The following is a 16,219-nucleotide window of genomic DNA, read 5'->3' on the forward strand; positions in this document are numbered from 1 at the left end:
GGGCAATGTAACCCCTCCGAACCTTAGTTCCTACATCTATAAGGTGGGAATGATAACTTTTCATTTACGTGATTGTTGTAAGATTAAAATAATGTGAAAGAGTTGTGTAAATTGTTGTATAGTGGGACAAATTAGTTATTATTAGTGTGTGATAAGCAGCACACTGCTTTAAATATGCATTTGTACCATTCTTCTTGGAAGAGGTAGCTATGAGATGACTGAGGTATGGGTGACATTCTCTAATAATCTGACTTAAAATTTCCAAAATTATTTTTTATTAGACAAATACCTCTCAAATATTTCTTCTACTTGATATATTTATGTAAAATGGAACAACACAATTGTTGTCTATTCTGCTGAGACAAAAAGTTTTAAGAATCATTTCAAATTTACTATGAAATTCCTTGATCTCAAAATTTAAAAATCTTTGAATATATTATTCTAACATGGCTCTTTCATAAAGACCACACTCCCCTACTGAACTGATAGCAATGCTTATTTTAAAGCCTTTTGAATGCTTAAGAACATGCCCAGACTTTCAAAATTATGGTTGCCATTTTGTTCCATGATATTGTTCGTCTTCTGTGAAATCCTGCCACATTCAATAGCCATATGTATGTTAATGAAAGAATAATCATGACAACTAATAGAAGACAAGAGCCATGTCAGTGTAGGACCATCAGAGCAAATCAAAAGAAAACTGCATAAAGACAATATGAATCAAGATCTGAAGCTTCGCGGTTTTTAACTAGTTTTATGTTAATGAAACAATTATTAGAACACACAAAACCCTTCCTTTTTAATTTGATAAATTGAGTGGTGATGTGAGTTAATTGAACCATTGGTGAGATAATAAGATGCAATTGGTATGATTTATCAGAGGATGACATGGTTACAGGCATTGCTTCCACAGAAAATAATGGCTGTTCTTACCACTTCCTGAGGTGAGCAGGTAAGTCATAAACCTAGTTATTGCTACAGAGGTCAGAAAGATGAGGGGTCCATTCTGACTTTCATCTAAGTGACTATTTTAAGGCTGTCTTTTTAGAGGCACACATACCAATTTTGTACTTATTTTGCATTTCTCATAAACAATATCAATACTGTTTGTTTAGGCTATTTCATAATCTTAATCTATTTAGCTAAGTATTGAAGTGAAAACCCCCCAAGTCTCCAAGAGCTTTGAGTTCTAATGTTGGTAATTAAGGGGTCATCTTGGGTCTTCCTTCCTAAGTCGCATTATTTTGTGGAGATATTTTCACAAGCTGTTATTCCAGCAGAATAATCCTCTAGGGTTCTGTAGCTTAAGAAGCAAGGCCCATGCTTTCTCATACGTGGTTCAGAGAGAATAGTACAGGCTACCCACCTTCTAGTGGGGGAGAAAGAAAGAAATGATCACAAAGCCCGTTGGATCGTACAAAAAATGACATTCACGTTGCTGTATTTTTTATATCTTAAATGACTTCAAAATAAATAAAAAATAAAATCACTGTCATTAGATACCTGACATATATTTATTTGGACATGGGATGTATTTCTGCCACATAGAGATACTGGTAAAAACACTCAGTATGTAAGTTCACACTATGATAAATAAGTCCAGGATCAGGGGATAAGCTTGTGCGTATGCTAAGGAAGATATATCTTAAAATACCAATTAAATCTCCATTCTCCAGTAATCTTATATTCATTTGTTGGATTTCTTGTTTTTAAAATTCCATTTATATACATCTAGGCAATTTTTTGTGCACAAACACACACACCCATTCGTTTAATTCTTACAACCACTTCTGATGTTGGCATGATCAATCCAAGTTTTAAAGATGAAATAAGATGTAAGGTGATCAAAAAAATGAATATAAATAATGAGAAACTATTGAGAGGGAGAGACAGGACAATCAAGGACAGCAAGTATGAACCAGGACTGCCCTGGGACCAGAAAATAGTCACTCTAGGTAAGAGGCTCATCAAAATTAAGAAATTTTACCAAGGTAATACAGCTGGAAAGTGGCAGAGCCAGAATTTGGTTCCATGCCTTTAGGACTTAACCTCTTTTACTACTCTTTCCCAGTAGATTTGGTGATTTTCTTGTTTACTAATCATGACATGATTAGAGGGAAACAAGTCAAGAGAGCCTCCCTGCAATATATCAGTGCTAAAGTAGATGCCATGTCTTGTTTATCTTTATATATCTAACTTGAAACACATCAGGTCTTCAATAAACATTTGTGGATCTGAGCCAAATCGTATTGCTTGACACTTCATCACTTTGGATGCATCCACATTCCTTCAGATGGTAAGGATTTTTCTGTCTTTGAGAGTCAGTGAATGATTAGAACAATGCACACATACATAGGGAGATACATACTCAGACCAGCCATTGCTTCATTGTCTGTTAATCTTGTTTACAATATCCTGGACAGAAATTTTCTCCAAAATGATGATGACTGTCAGATAATTTCTAGGCTTCGAAGGATACAGAACACTGTTTAGGAAGGTAGCAAAAGATTAACTTTGGTCTTTCACTATTTCTTCAAATGGCCAGTCCTTATGCCAGTTTTTACCTTGTTCATTTTAACACCTTCACTGGCTGCACAGACAATGCAATTTGGAACATTTTCCTTTTATAGGACCTTCTGGTCTAGGTAAAAATTTTAATTTAGTTAACCATATTTAAAAATGAACACATCATCTGTAAATTAGAAGCTATGACGAGGCCACTCTTAGTACTACATTAGGCCACTGCCTAATGAGATGTGGAAAATATTAAGGAAAAAGAATCTGACATATGTAATCATGACACATTGAATAAAACCCAGGGCTATATCAGTAACTTCATTTTCTGGACCTCAGATTTCCCACCTGTAATAAAGTCAATTAGCTAAGATCATATAACATTTTTAAATAGTTCTAATACTCCATTGTTTTGTAAGCCAGATGCAGTTGGTAGTGCAATATAATCCTTACCGTTAACACACGAGGACACTTACCTTGCCTCCGTCCCTTAGCACAAGTCACCTGGACACTGAATGTTGTTCCCTCTCTAAAAGAAAGAAGAGTTTCAAACATTAATTTTCCATATTGCTATCATACTAAGAGCTATAAATAAAAATTAAATTTAAGAGTTACAACATGGAAAAATCTCCACTTTCCTACATATTTAAATATTAGGAAATATTTCTGGAAGTAATTTCTGAAGGTGTTTTGCTACATTATCAGGTTGTCAAGATGACACATTCCCATTTAATATTTAATTCTATTATTTCTCAATTGTTCCCTCACCCCCGTCCTCATGCTGCAATGATTTACTTTGAACTCTAACTTGCCACACTACCTAGCGGTGGTGGGATGTTAGGTATATTTCTTACCTTTTCTGAACTTGTTTTTGCATCTACAAAATGGGGTTGGTGACATCTCCACCTGATCTCAGAAGAAAGAGCTAAGCTTTCATTTTAACTTTGCATGTAAATAAAGCTTTTTGACCATCATTTAAAAATTAGAGAGCCACTACACTATCGCCCATGATTTATGAATCAGATCTTAGCTACTTATTCCCAGGCCAGTTCTTCCTAAGAGTTCTTGGACACTTCCAGGCATCAGTAGGAACTTGAGATGTATAGTTCCGAAATGTTGAAGGATTTTTTACCCACGTCTTAAAGACGGCATATTTACAGATTACAACAATTATCTGTTGTTAATCATGTTATCTTCTGTTCACAACAGGACAGGGACTGCAGAAACATAGGTTAATATTCCAATTTCTTTATTTCATGTTTAGCTTGGGCCATATTTGTTGTCCTAAAAAATGACTTATTTATAGATAGCTTCTTACATTTGGATTCAATAAGTATGAGTAATTTTTGACATCCCATCTAACATCATTTCCAACACTATTGGCAGTCAACACTTAAGAGAAGTACATCTTTCTGGATTGTGACAATGCAAAGTTAGCTATGTTGCTGTGGTTGAATCATATCCTTACTATGTAGCAGAAGGAGTAGGGAGCAAGAATGAATTCTTCACATTATGATGAAGACATTAGATTGCAAACTTCCAAAGGGGAAAGAGGATTGTCTCTTACTCATTTTCTGCCTCCTACAAATACATAAGCCACGGTCTTATAGATATTCATCGCTCAGGCACTTATGGAATTTGATGTTTCAAATAAGCAAGTTCAGAGGTCATAAAACTGAATTTAGTTTTGTGGCGAATTATAATGCTTTGACTTTAGAGTGAGTGCTGAACATAGATAAACTTTTCTAAATCTTAAAAGCTTTGAAGTCAGAAAACTTTCAAGACACTGAAGACGATTTAGTAAGCTCTCAACATAAGCAACTGGAAGGCAAACGTGTTTAACACCAAGTTTATAATCTGCAAATCTTGTTGGCAAGTCAAAGATGTTTACACAAACATGAAAAAATACAGACACACATAGTTTTAAGGTCTCTTTGTCAGTATTCAATCAATATTCATGAGTAAAGGAGGGCCTGGCATATGACAGGAGATAAATAAATGGTGACTCCCATTATTATTATTAGGTATCTTTCCAAAGGTTTGTTTTAAGAAAACAACCATAATGGCCATTGATAGAAAAAAATGGTGAAAAATGGTCTATTTGAGCACCTCAATACTTCCCTACTGCATGAAAATTCTATCTGCAAGTTCTTTGTATCAAATACTTTCTGTTGAAATCAGACTAATAATGTGATACTAGGTATCAGTGAAGTAAACGGATGTGATTTGAGCAGTATGTCATCAAATGAACAGTGCCAGGAACAGCCTCCAAGTGTCTACATTAAATCATTAAATTGACGAAAGCATTTATTTTTTCTGTCATCATGAGCCCACCTTCAGGAAGTTGATAGGGTTGCTTCCACCTAGAGGTTTGTATTCATGAGCCAGGCTGGGCTTGCTGGGAATGTGAGAGGTACAGCTAGTTGTGTTATGTTGTGTTGACGGTATTTTGTGTGATTTGTTCCGTATCTCCAGTGGCCTGTGGAGAGATTATGTTTCCAGTCTTCTCGTACCCATAAGATGACATGAAATATACTGATGACTCTAATGCACTGTCAGTGCGCAGCTACAGACCCACGATCTGACTTCAGAAGGTGGAAGTTGTGCATCAGCTTGCTCTAGAGAAACCTGATACATGCCTAAAGATCTCTAAAGGTGATATAGGGCTTAAAACTCCAAAAGAATGTTTCTATGTTGCAATGTGATCTATAATGATATATGTGCCAGACTAAAACCTAGCAAATGAGATCTAGTTGGTAATCCAAACTTCACAAAAAGCTGGAGACAAAGTGACAACTAATGGACATTAAAAAAAAAAAAAATCAGTTGACATTTCTGCTTTTAATTGAAAGAAGTATTGATATGATATAAAATGCAATTAAGATGCATAATAGACTAATGGACAGAATATAACAGAATAGAAAGCATAGAAATAGACTCAAATATACATGGGAATTTAGGTTACAATAAAGATGGCAACTCAGATCAGTGGAATAAAAATGGATTATTTATTTTAAATGGACTATTTTAATAAATGCCTTTGGAGCAAATGGATAACTATTTGTGAAAAAGACAAAGTTGGGTCCTTTGTATTATACATCAAGATAAATAAATAAAAGATGTAAATGTAAAAAGGGAAACCATAGAAGTCCTAGAAGAAAGCATGGGTTCATTTTTTTTTATAACCTTGGACTGGAAAAACGTTTTTCTAACTACAACCCAAAATTCAGAAGCCATAAAAGAAAGGATTGAAAACTTTGGCTACGTAAAAATAAAAAAAATCTTGTCAAGACAAAAACAAAACAAAAACAAAAAACTCTCCATAAGCAGTCAAAAGACATATGTCAAATTAGGGAAAAGTATCTACAACTTATACCAGATAAAAGGGTTAATCTTCATAATATATAAAGAGCTACTAGAAATTGAGATGAAATAGTCCAATAACCTTATAGAAAAAATGAGCAAGCCTCATGCAGACAGTTCATAGAAAAAAGAACCACAACTGGTATTAGAAATACGAAAAGAAGATAAACCTTATTCATAATGAGAGATACGTAAAATGAAACTAGATTTTTTTTTTTTTTTTTTTTTTTAAAGGGGGAAACCGGTAGCTGTGTGACTGACACCCACTCACTGGGAGCTGGGCTTGTGAGAGAGGAGCTGATCAAGGGCACTCAGCCAGGTAATCTAGGAGGGCTTCCTAGAGGAGGTCCCTTAGAGACAGGCCTTGTGGGATCGGTAGTATTTATTTATTATTTATTTTTGGCTGTGTTGGGTCTTCGTTCCTGTGCCAGGGCTTTCTCCAGTTGCGGCAATTGGGGGCCACTCTTCATCGCGGTGCGCGGGCCTCTCACCGTCGGGGCCTCTCTTGTTGCGGAGCACAGGCTCCAGACGCGCAGGCTCAGCAATTGTGGCTCACGGGCCTAGTCGCTCCGCGGCATGTGGGATCTTCCCAAACCAGGGCTCGAACCCGTGTCCCCTGCACCGGCAGGCAGATTCTCAACCACTGCGCCACCAGGGAAGCCCGAAACTAGATATCTTTTCTCACTTTATAGATTGGCAAAAAACCAAAAAGTTGTTAACATGTTCTGTTGACAAGGCCATGGAGAAGCAGGTACTGTTATACATTTCCGGAAAAACGTCAAATGGTACAAACTTTATGGAGGTAAATTCGGCAGTAGTTATCAAATTTACAGATGCATTTACTCTTGAACCCAGAAATCCTGTTTCTTGGAGTCTAGCCTACAGATACACTGCCGGCTCAAATAACACAATTATAGTACACTCTGATGTCACTTATAATAACAAAATATTGGAAACAAGGCAATATCAACTATGATATAGTCACAAATTGGAATATCATGCAGCTGTAAAGAAGAGGTTTGGATATTTCTGTATATAGAGTGGCAGAGATACAGAATACATTTTTGGATGAAAAAGCAAGGTCCAGAACAGGTAGCATGCTATTTTTGGTATATGAAAACAAGGAAGGGTAAGACTGTATTATATTAACATATGCATAAAAATATTCTGGAACATAAAAAATCCTAGGAAGATGAGAGAGACTAGGAAGAATAGTGGTAGGAGCATGAGGTGAGGCACTTGTTAATAAAAAAATTAAAAGAAAACCTGAAAACCATAAGACTTAAGAATTTTAGAGATGCACAGAGGCATGGCTTTATTTAAGGTGAAAATTTCTTGAAGATAATCTAATAAAATGTGCTAATGCTTTGAGTACTGTGTGGTGCAAAAAAAAAAGTAATTAATAGATCACTTAGTAGCCCGCTGAATTAGAATTGAGAATTTTACACAACTTCATGGTAATCTTATTTTATATGACTCTATCTTAGGCACGTTTCAAAAATACTCCATAAGGAATACTTAACTACTGACCTTTTACTCTTAACCATAGGAGAATGAAGATTTGGCCTCCTTCTGAAGCTCAACAAGAGTTTGAGAACCTCTGATGATTGCGTCATCCTTAAGATTAAAGATACCCTTCAATGTATCTATTCAAGACGTATTGAGATCTTACTAAAAGACAGCCAATGCTATAAGTGCCAAGAAAGTATAAATAAACACTGGACCTTAAAGGATTCCACAGTATACTAGGTATCCAGCTGTATTAATAGCTAACTAAGTATAATGGGACACATACTTGGAGACATAAATGAGAGGTGACAAGGTAACTTGCAGCATATCCAGAAAACAAATATCTGTTTTAAAATCAACATTTTCTTTTCTTTTATAATTGAATTTATTTATTTATTTATTTATTTATTTATTTATTTATATTATTGGGGTATAGTTGTTTTACAATGTTGTGTTAGTTTCTACTATACAGCAAAGTGAAGTAGAGTGCCCTGTGTTATACAGCAGTTTCTTATTAGTTGTCTATTTTATACATATTAGTGTATATATGTCAATCCCAATCTCCCAATTCATCCCACCCACCCCCTGATTTCCCCATTGGTGTCCATATGTTTGTTCTCTACATCTGTGTCTCTATTTCTGCCTTGCAAACTGGTTCATCGGTACCATTTTTCTAGATTCCGCATATATGCATTAATATACGATATTTATTTTTCTCTTTCTGACTTACTTCACTCTGTATGACAGTCTCTAGGTCCATCCACCTCACTACAAATGACTCAATTTCATTTATTTCTATGGCTGAGTAATATTCCATTGTATATATCTGCCACATCTTCTTTATCCATTCATCTGTCGATGGACATTTAGGTTGCTTCCATGTCCTGGCTATTGTAAATAGTGCTGCAATGAACATTGGGGTGCATGTAGCTTTTTGAATTATGGTTTTCTCAGGGTATATGCACAGGAGTGGGATTGCTGGGTTGTATGGTAGTTCTATTTTTAGTTTTTTAAGGAACCTCCATACTGTTCTCCATAGTGACTGTACCAATTTACATTCCCACAAACAGGGCAAGAGGGTTCCCTTTTCTCCACACCCCCTCCAGCATTTGTTGTTTGTAAATGTTTTGATGATGGCCATTCTGACTGGTGTGAGGTGATACCTCATTGTAGTTTTGATTTGCATTTCTCTGATGATTAGTCGTGTTAAGCATCCTTTCATGTGTTTGTTGGCCATCTGTATATCTTCTCTGGAGAAATGTATATTTAGGTCTTCAACCCATTTTTGGATTGGGTTTTTTTTTTTTTTAATTTTAGAATTTTATTTATTTTTTATACAGGAGGTACTTATTAGTGATCCATTTTATACATATTAGTGTATATCTGTCAATCCCAATCTCCCAATTCATCCCACTCCCACCTTCCCACTTTCCCCCCTTGGTGTCCAAAAGTTTGTTCTCTACATCTGTGTCTCCATTTCTGCCTTGCAAACTGGTTCACCTGTACCATTTTTCTAGGTTCCACATATGTGCGTTAATATATGATATTTGTTTTTCTCTTTCTGACTTGCTTCACTCTGTATGACAGGCTCTAGATCCATCCACATCTCTACAAATGACCCAATTTCGCTCCTTTTTCTGGCTGAGTAATATTCCATTGTATATATGTACCACAGCTTCTTTACCCATTTGTCTGTCAGTGGGCATTTAGTTTGCTTCTATGACCTGGCTACTGTAAATAGTGCTGCAATGAACATTGGGGTGCATGTGTCTTTTTGAATTATGGTGTTCTCTGGGTATATGCCCAGTAGTGGGATTGCTGGGTCATATGGTAATTCTATTTTTAGTTTTTTAAGGAACCTCCATACTGTTCTCCACAGTGGCTGTACCAATTTACATTCCCACGAATGGGGCAAGAGGGTTCCCTTTTCTCCACACCCTCTCCAGCATTTATTGTTTGTAGATGTTTTGATGATGGCCATTCTGACTGGTGTGTGGTGATACCTCATTGTAGTTTTGATTTGCATTTCTCTAATAATTAGTGATGTTGAGCAGCTTTTCATGTGCTTCTTGGCCATCTGTATGTCTTCTTTGGAGAAATGTCTATTTAGGTCTACTGCCCATATTTTGATTGGGTTGTTTGTTTTTTTTTGATATTGAGCTGCATGAGCTGTTTATATATTTTGGAGATTAATCCTTTGTCTGTTGATTCATTTGCAAATATTTTTTCCCATTCTAAGGGTTGTCTTTCCATCTTGTTTGTAGTTTCCTTTGCTTTGCAAAAACTTTTACGTTTCATTAGGTCCCATTTGTTTATTTTTGTTTTTATTTCCATTACTCTAGGAGGTGGATCAAAAAGGATCTTGCTGTAATTTATGTCAGAGTGTTTTCCTGTAAGAGTTTTATAGTGTCCAGTCTTACATTTAGGTCTAATCCATTTTGAGTTTATTTTTGTGTATGGTGTTAAGGAGTGTTCTAATTTCATTCTTTTACATGTATCTGTCCAGTTTTCCCAGCACCACTTATTGAAGAGACTGTCTTTTCTCCATTGTATATCCTTGCCTCCTTTGTCATAGATTAGTTGACCATAGGTGTGTGGGTTTATCTCTGGGCTTTCTATCCTGTTCCATTGATCTATATTTCTTTTTTTGTGCCAGTACCATATTGTCTTGATTACTGTAGCTTTGTAGCATAGTCTGACGTCAGGGATCCGATTCCTCCAGCTCTGTCTTTTTTTTTTTCCTCAAGATTTCTTTGGTTATTTGTCATCTTTTGTGTCTCCATTCAAATTTTAAGATTTTTTGCTCTAGCTCTGTAAATAAAATCAGCATATTAAAGAGGTCCTTCATATCTTGTTTTGTCCACTCTGATCCTCAGAAGTCTTGATGCTAAGAGTGAGATAGTGGACATACAATATCTGGAGGCCACATGCATAGTGTTTCCTGCTGGGTGCTCACTGCAGAAGTTTAAATTCAGATTCCACAACTTAACAGCTGGGTGAGGCTGACCATTGCAACCTCATTGGAATGATAAAGCACAGTGCACTGAATCAATTAGTGAAAGGATGTTTACTTTAATGGGAAAAAAAAATGTGCTTCACATTGACAGCAAAAGAGAAAAACTTGAAAGCAGTGACACTTTTTTTTTTTTTTTTTGGCCATGCTGAGTGGCTTGTGGGATTTTAGTTCCCCCACCAGGGATGGAACCCATGCCCCCTGCAGTGGAAGCACAAAGTCTTCACCGCTGGACAGCCAGGGAAGTCCCAGCAATGACACTTTTACCCTAGCAGTGGGGACTAAAGGTAGAGGACACAGTATAGTGACCCTAGACATAATCCATGCACACAAGCATTTTTGTACACATGGAAACAACCTTGTCAGCCCAGGCATATCTGGCTGAAAAAGATACCCCATGAGAGAAGTAGGAGAAAAGCTGATCTGCCTAGATTCTAAAAGTATTGACTCTTTTTTCCTTTGCCTTTAGTGAAACCATAAACATCTGTTCTGTAAATCCATGTGAACTTATAAACATGCAGAGAATTAGAGAGAGAGTAGAACATCAAAATGATTAGGAAAATTAAAGGGACTAGATGAGTTTCAACTAGGAATTCTAAAAATACTAAATTCCATGAATTGGACTGCTAAGGATATTGAGGATGTAAAAATAGGTATATAAGGTAGCTGGAGGGGCAGACAATATAAAATAATGTTGTGAATGAATTTTGAAGTTGTCATCATTATTGTAAGATTTTACAAAAAATAGCTTATCCAAAGTTTGAATTTAATTAAATACAAGTCAAGGAGTACTTGCCAAATACCTACCATGTGCCATGTATCAATATAATCTTAGGTGCTACGGAAGAAGGGGACCAAATGACAGGATGTGATCCCTCCTATCAGTGCACATGAACAAGATGGGGGACAAACATGGGACAATTAATAAGGCAACATGGTAGGAGTGTTAGAGTTACAGATATAAGCAAAGTGCTGTGAAAACAGGAAGAAGCAATTACGTCATTACAAAACCAAGCAAGACTTCACAGAGAATTTGGCAAATGAACTTGGCCTTGAGGAGTAATTGGAATTCTAGAGGCAGAAATGCTGGAAAAGGACCCTCCAGAGTAAAGAAGGAAATGTGTAAATAGAGAAAAATATTGCATGTTTAAGGGTTGGGAATACTCTAGAGTGGCAGAAACCTGGGATGTAAGAAATAAAATAGGAAATTAGTATGGAAATAAATTGAGACCAGATGATAAAGTGCCATATGTACATCCTAAGGGGTTTGTAAATAATTCCAAGACCAACACAGAGCTTTTGAACTGTATTGAGAAGAGGCATGATAAGCTTTATATTTCTGGCATTAGTATGAAGGTCAACTAATTGATCAGCATGGAGGCCAGGCCAGAAGTCCATGAAAGACTAAAAGTCTGAATAAGAACAGCGAAAATGGAAATTGAAAGGAAGAATAAAATATTCAATGAAATAACAACTCTTCCTTCAATTTTAATCTCTATAATAGAACTTTCACTTTTTAAGAAAAAATTCTGTCAACTGAATTTTAAGTTCCACAATTCAGGCAAAAATAGAAATTTCACTTTTATATTCTTGACATATAGTAGATGCTTAATAAATGTTTACTATAAAGGTTGATTGATTGTATTACTGATGGCATTTCCTTTGTTTGTGTTTGTTTAAATTTGGGGTATCTTTAAAAAAATACTAAATTTTATAGGAAGATCAAGAGTTTTAATGAGTGTGGTATTTAGCCTTAGACCAGAGGTCAACAACCTTCTTTTGCAAAGGGCCAGATAATAAACATCTGAGGATTTATGGACCATATGTTGTCTATCACAAATACTCAACTTTGCCATTGGAATGTGAAAGCATCAATAAATAAAGTTTGGCTATGTCCCAATAAAACTTTATTTATAAAAATAAGTGGTGGGCCAGATTTGGCCTATGGGCTGAAGTTTGCCAGTCCCTACCCTAGACCAGTCAGAGGTTAACTATCTCATCATCTACAGTTAAAGGATTAAAACATTTATACATTCAGTTGTTGAAAGATCATAATTCTTGATAACTTCTTATGTTAATTCCATGTTATTGCAATTTCAAGTTTATAGAAATTTAATTTACATATAATAAAATTTACCCCTTTTTAGTGTAAAATTCCATGAGTTTTGACAAATGCATACATTTATATAAATACTACTACAATTATGATATAGAAAAGTTCTTCCTTCATGATCCTTAGTAGTTAACTCACCCCCAACTCCCAGCTCTTGCCAAGCACTGATCTGTTTTCTGTTCCCTTTTTGCTTTGCCTTTTTAAGAATGTCATATAAATGAAATCATATACTATGTAGCCTTTTGAGTCTGGCTCCTTTCATTTAGCATATGCATTTGAGATTTATATAAGATATTGTGTGTATCAGTAGTTCATAACTCTTTATTACTTTATTTCATTGCGTGAATATTCCCAGGTTTCTTTATTCATTCACCAGTAAAAGGCTATTTGGATTGTCTCTAATTTTTTGCCATTATGTACAAAGCCATTATAAACATTTGTGAACAGGTTTATGTTTAAATATAAGATTGCATTTCTTCTGTGTGAGTACCTAGGAGTCAGATTGCTGGTTGTATGTTGTTTGTTTAATGTTATAAGGAACTGCCAAACTGTTCACAAAAGTTGTACCATTGAATTCCTGCCAACAGTGTGTGAGAGTTCCAATTGCTCCATATCCTCTCCAGTGCTTGGCATTGTCAGTTCTTTTTATTTTAGTCTTTCTTTCCAGTAGGTGGCTAATAGTATCTCACTGAGGTTTTAATTTTTTTTCCCAGATAACTAGCAGTGTTGAATGTATTTTCATGTGTTTACTTGCTATCTACATATCTTTTTTGTCAAGTATCAGTCCAGATCTTTTGCTCAATTTTAAATTGAATTTTGTTTATTTATTGTTGAATTTTCAGAGTTCTTTGTGTATTTTGGTTGTAAGTCCCTTATCAGATACATGTTCGGCAAATATTTCCTCCTGGTCTGTGGCTTGTCTTTTCATTTTCTTAATAATATCTCAAATTATTGCATTTTGAAATGTTATCACTACTAGTATTATGATTAGTTTCACATGTTCCACATTTTTCTGAAAGAAAATTCAACGAATGAAAATAATAGAATCTTTTCTTTGATGGACAATTTAAAAAATGATATCCATGAATAATATAAAACCAAATAGAACATTTTTATCATGCCACAGCTTTATCTTCAATCTGAACCTTAGTCATGACAATAAAGTCTAGATTCACAGATATTCTTTATCATATATTTAATTTTGAAGAACTTTAAATCTTTGAGAAGTGACAAAGGAAACCGACACATCTACAAAATAGGACATCAATCTGCCTGCCTTGGCTTTCGAAGCAAAGTAAAAGGGAACATTTTCAAATAGTGAGCTGTCTCTTTTATTTATTGATCTTCAGCTAGAAATAAAGCTATAGTAAAATGCTCTCTCCATATCTTTCTCGCTGTATAAAAACAAGGTTACAGATCAATTGATTTACCATCACCATTGTTTAGGTACCTTCCCTACTATCTCTATTGTGACACAAGACATGCAGTCATATAGATCTTTCATTAGGAAAGTCGTTGAAAAGCTAAGGCTCACTGCATGCTTAAATGGTTTGTAGCCCACTCATTAAGCCATTAACAAACCATTAATATTGCTTACCCTCAAACCTTACAGATAAAATAAGTTATTGCCATTTTATCTCCCCAGTGCACCTTTGCAAAGTGAACAAGTACATGATTTTGTTACACTCTGACTTAAATATTTAGAGACATGCCAAGGAATTCAGGTATCTAGACTATTAACACTAATAAGATTGATGTGTGTATTCCTTTAGATGCATACCCTGGAGCATAAAGAGTGGGAGAGCAACACAGAGGCATTACTTAAAATTGCTTTTTTCCCACCAATTTAATCTGTTTTTAATATTTTCTACATGTTATTACTACTATCAATAACATTCATTACAATAAGAAATTTTCTTTGTGATGTTCTTAACCATACAGGAAAAATGAAGAAAAAAATAACTCTGTAAGGAGAAGTTAACTATTTTAAGACTGTTTAACATCTTTGCACTCAAGCTTTAAGTACAGGTGAGTAAATGATCATGTAAAACCTCTAGCCATCCTCTACTGGTATGTTTCCCTTGAAATTCGAATGGGTCCTAGTTATTTCAATAATAAGACAAAATATGCTGTATGCCTTGTACAGAGTAAAACATAATTGAGGATATCCACTCTAATCTTTCCATCAGGTGAACTATAATGAACGTACAATTCCTTGCACATAATTTTTTTAAAGATTTCTTTTACGTCCAGAAGGAAAAATGTAAACACTTGAACAAGAACTCCATAAATTTAACCACATATGTGCAAGAAGGAATATGAATAGAGTTGAATGTGCAATCAGGGAAAACTATAAATAGAGTTTCCAGTTCATATAAAAGAGAATCACAAAACCATAGGGGCTGCTGTACAGTACGTAAAATGTGAATGACCTTTACAGACCCATCTACAAAGAGGAACAAATTGATATATATCTAACAACTGTACTGAAATATTGCCATTCAATGTCACTCATGTCTACTTTGGTCAAATCAGGGGTGAATTTTATTTTATTTTTCAGTTTCTAACTAAAACTTTTAGCATTTAGCATTTGGCATTTCTTGGGCCGTAAACATTAAGTACCGGGTCATGTGACATCTCATTGAAAAATGACACTTGGGTCCATGTAATATCATTACTTCTATAAAATTCATGTATGCAGTTTACAGAATAACTTATAAACTGATAATCAACTTAAAGGGCCAACCATAGAAGACCTAAAATGTCTCGTTGTAGTTTGCATTTATTAAAGTCATTTATAACAGTTCAGCCTTCCTCCATGGCTGGTCAAAGGAGCCTGAGCTGCCTTCTTACAGGCAGGTGAATGTGAGAAGCAGGGAGCTAGTGCCTTGGGCCATACCTTTCTGAGGCATTTTAATTATTTTCAATATGCAGAGAGGACAATGATACATGTCCAAAGAATTGTGAGAATATCCCTTTGCTGCAAATATGTCCTATACCTCGAGGCATTGGAGAGTGTGGAAGTGAACTTTGGAAGAATTAGGAGTCAGTGCACCATAGCATTGAAAGGAGAGGGATGCTGGGACACAGGGCTTTTTAAGTGTGGCTAACCTGCCTATTCTTTCTCCATGCGTCTATTAAATCTTCTCGCTCTTATCCAGAAGTATGTGTGCCTGGGATTCTGTTTTTGAGAAGGAGGGACAGGATGAGGAAAGGTAAGATGATCACCTTATTTCTTTGTTTAATAAAGCCGACAGGACTAGATTACCCAGAAAGCAAGAAGATGCGTATCTGTAGACAAGTCCACATTTTCTTTGTGTTTTCTCAAGATTGATCCAAAAGAATGATGACTCACAGTAGATACAGGGATTTCTTTCTAGACTAGTGCCAGAGAAAAGACAACCCATAGGAGGACCAATAGTCCTGGGGTTGGCTCCTGGATCCCCCCAGAGCATTTACGTTGCTCAGAAAATTTCACATGCTACTAAGTTCCGCTCCAGCGTTCTCTAGAGCTATCCTAAACTAGGAACAGAGGCTCTGTGGTATTTTCTTGAGATAATGACAGAGACTCACAGCGATCTGGGAGAGAACAGAGGCTTGGAATATGGTGAGTGTCCTGTGGAGGAAATCTCAGAGCATGGTAACGCTCTTCACAGAAGCTTTCTCTGGAATATTAGACACTGGTCAAAGTTTGGCTAAAGGACAGT

At 35.7% G+C, this 16,219-nt stretch overlaps 1 long non-coding RNA gene across 1 annotated transcript; it reads left to right on the forward strand.

The window, feature by feature from the left end:
* Positions 1-7,540: 7,540 nt before the first annotated feature.
* LOC132352623 (uncharacterized) lies at positions 7,541-15,723 on the forward strand. Its single transcript, XR_009498814.1, has 3 exons — positions 7,541-7,626; positions 14,454-14,540; positions 15,674-15,723. It is a non-coding gene; the product is annotated as an uncharacterized LOC132352623 (long non-coding RNA).
* Positions 15,724-16,219: the final 496 nt, after the last annotated feature.

This window comes from Balaenoptera ricei, chromosome 18, assembly GCF_028023285.1.
Source record: "Balaenoptera ricei isolate mBalRic1 chromosome 18, mBalRic1.hap2, whole genome shotgun sequence".
Lineage (NCBI taxonomy): Eukaryota > Metazoa > Chordata > Mammalia > Artiodactyla > Balaenopteridae > Balaenoptera > Balaenoptera ricei.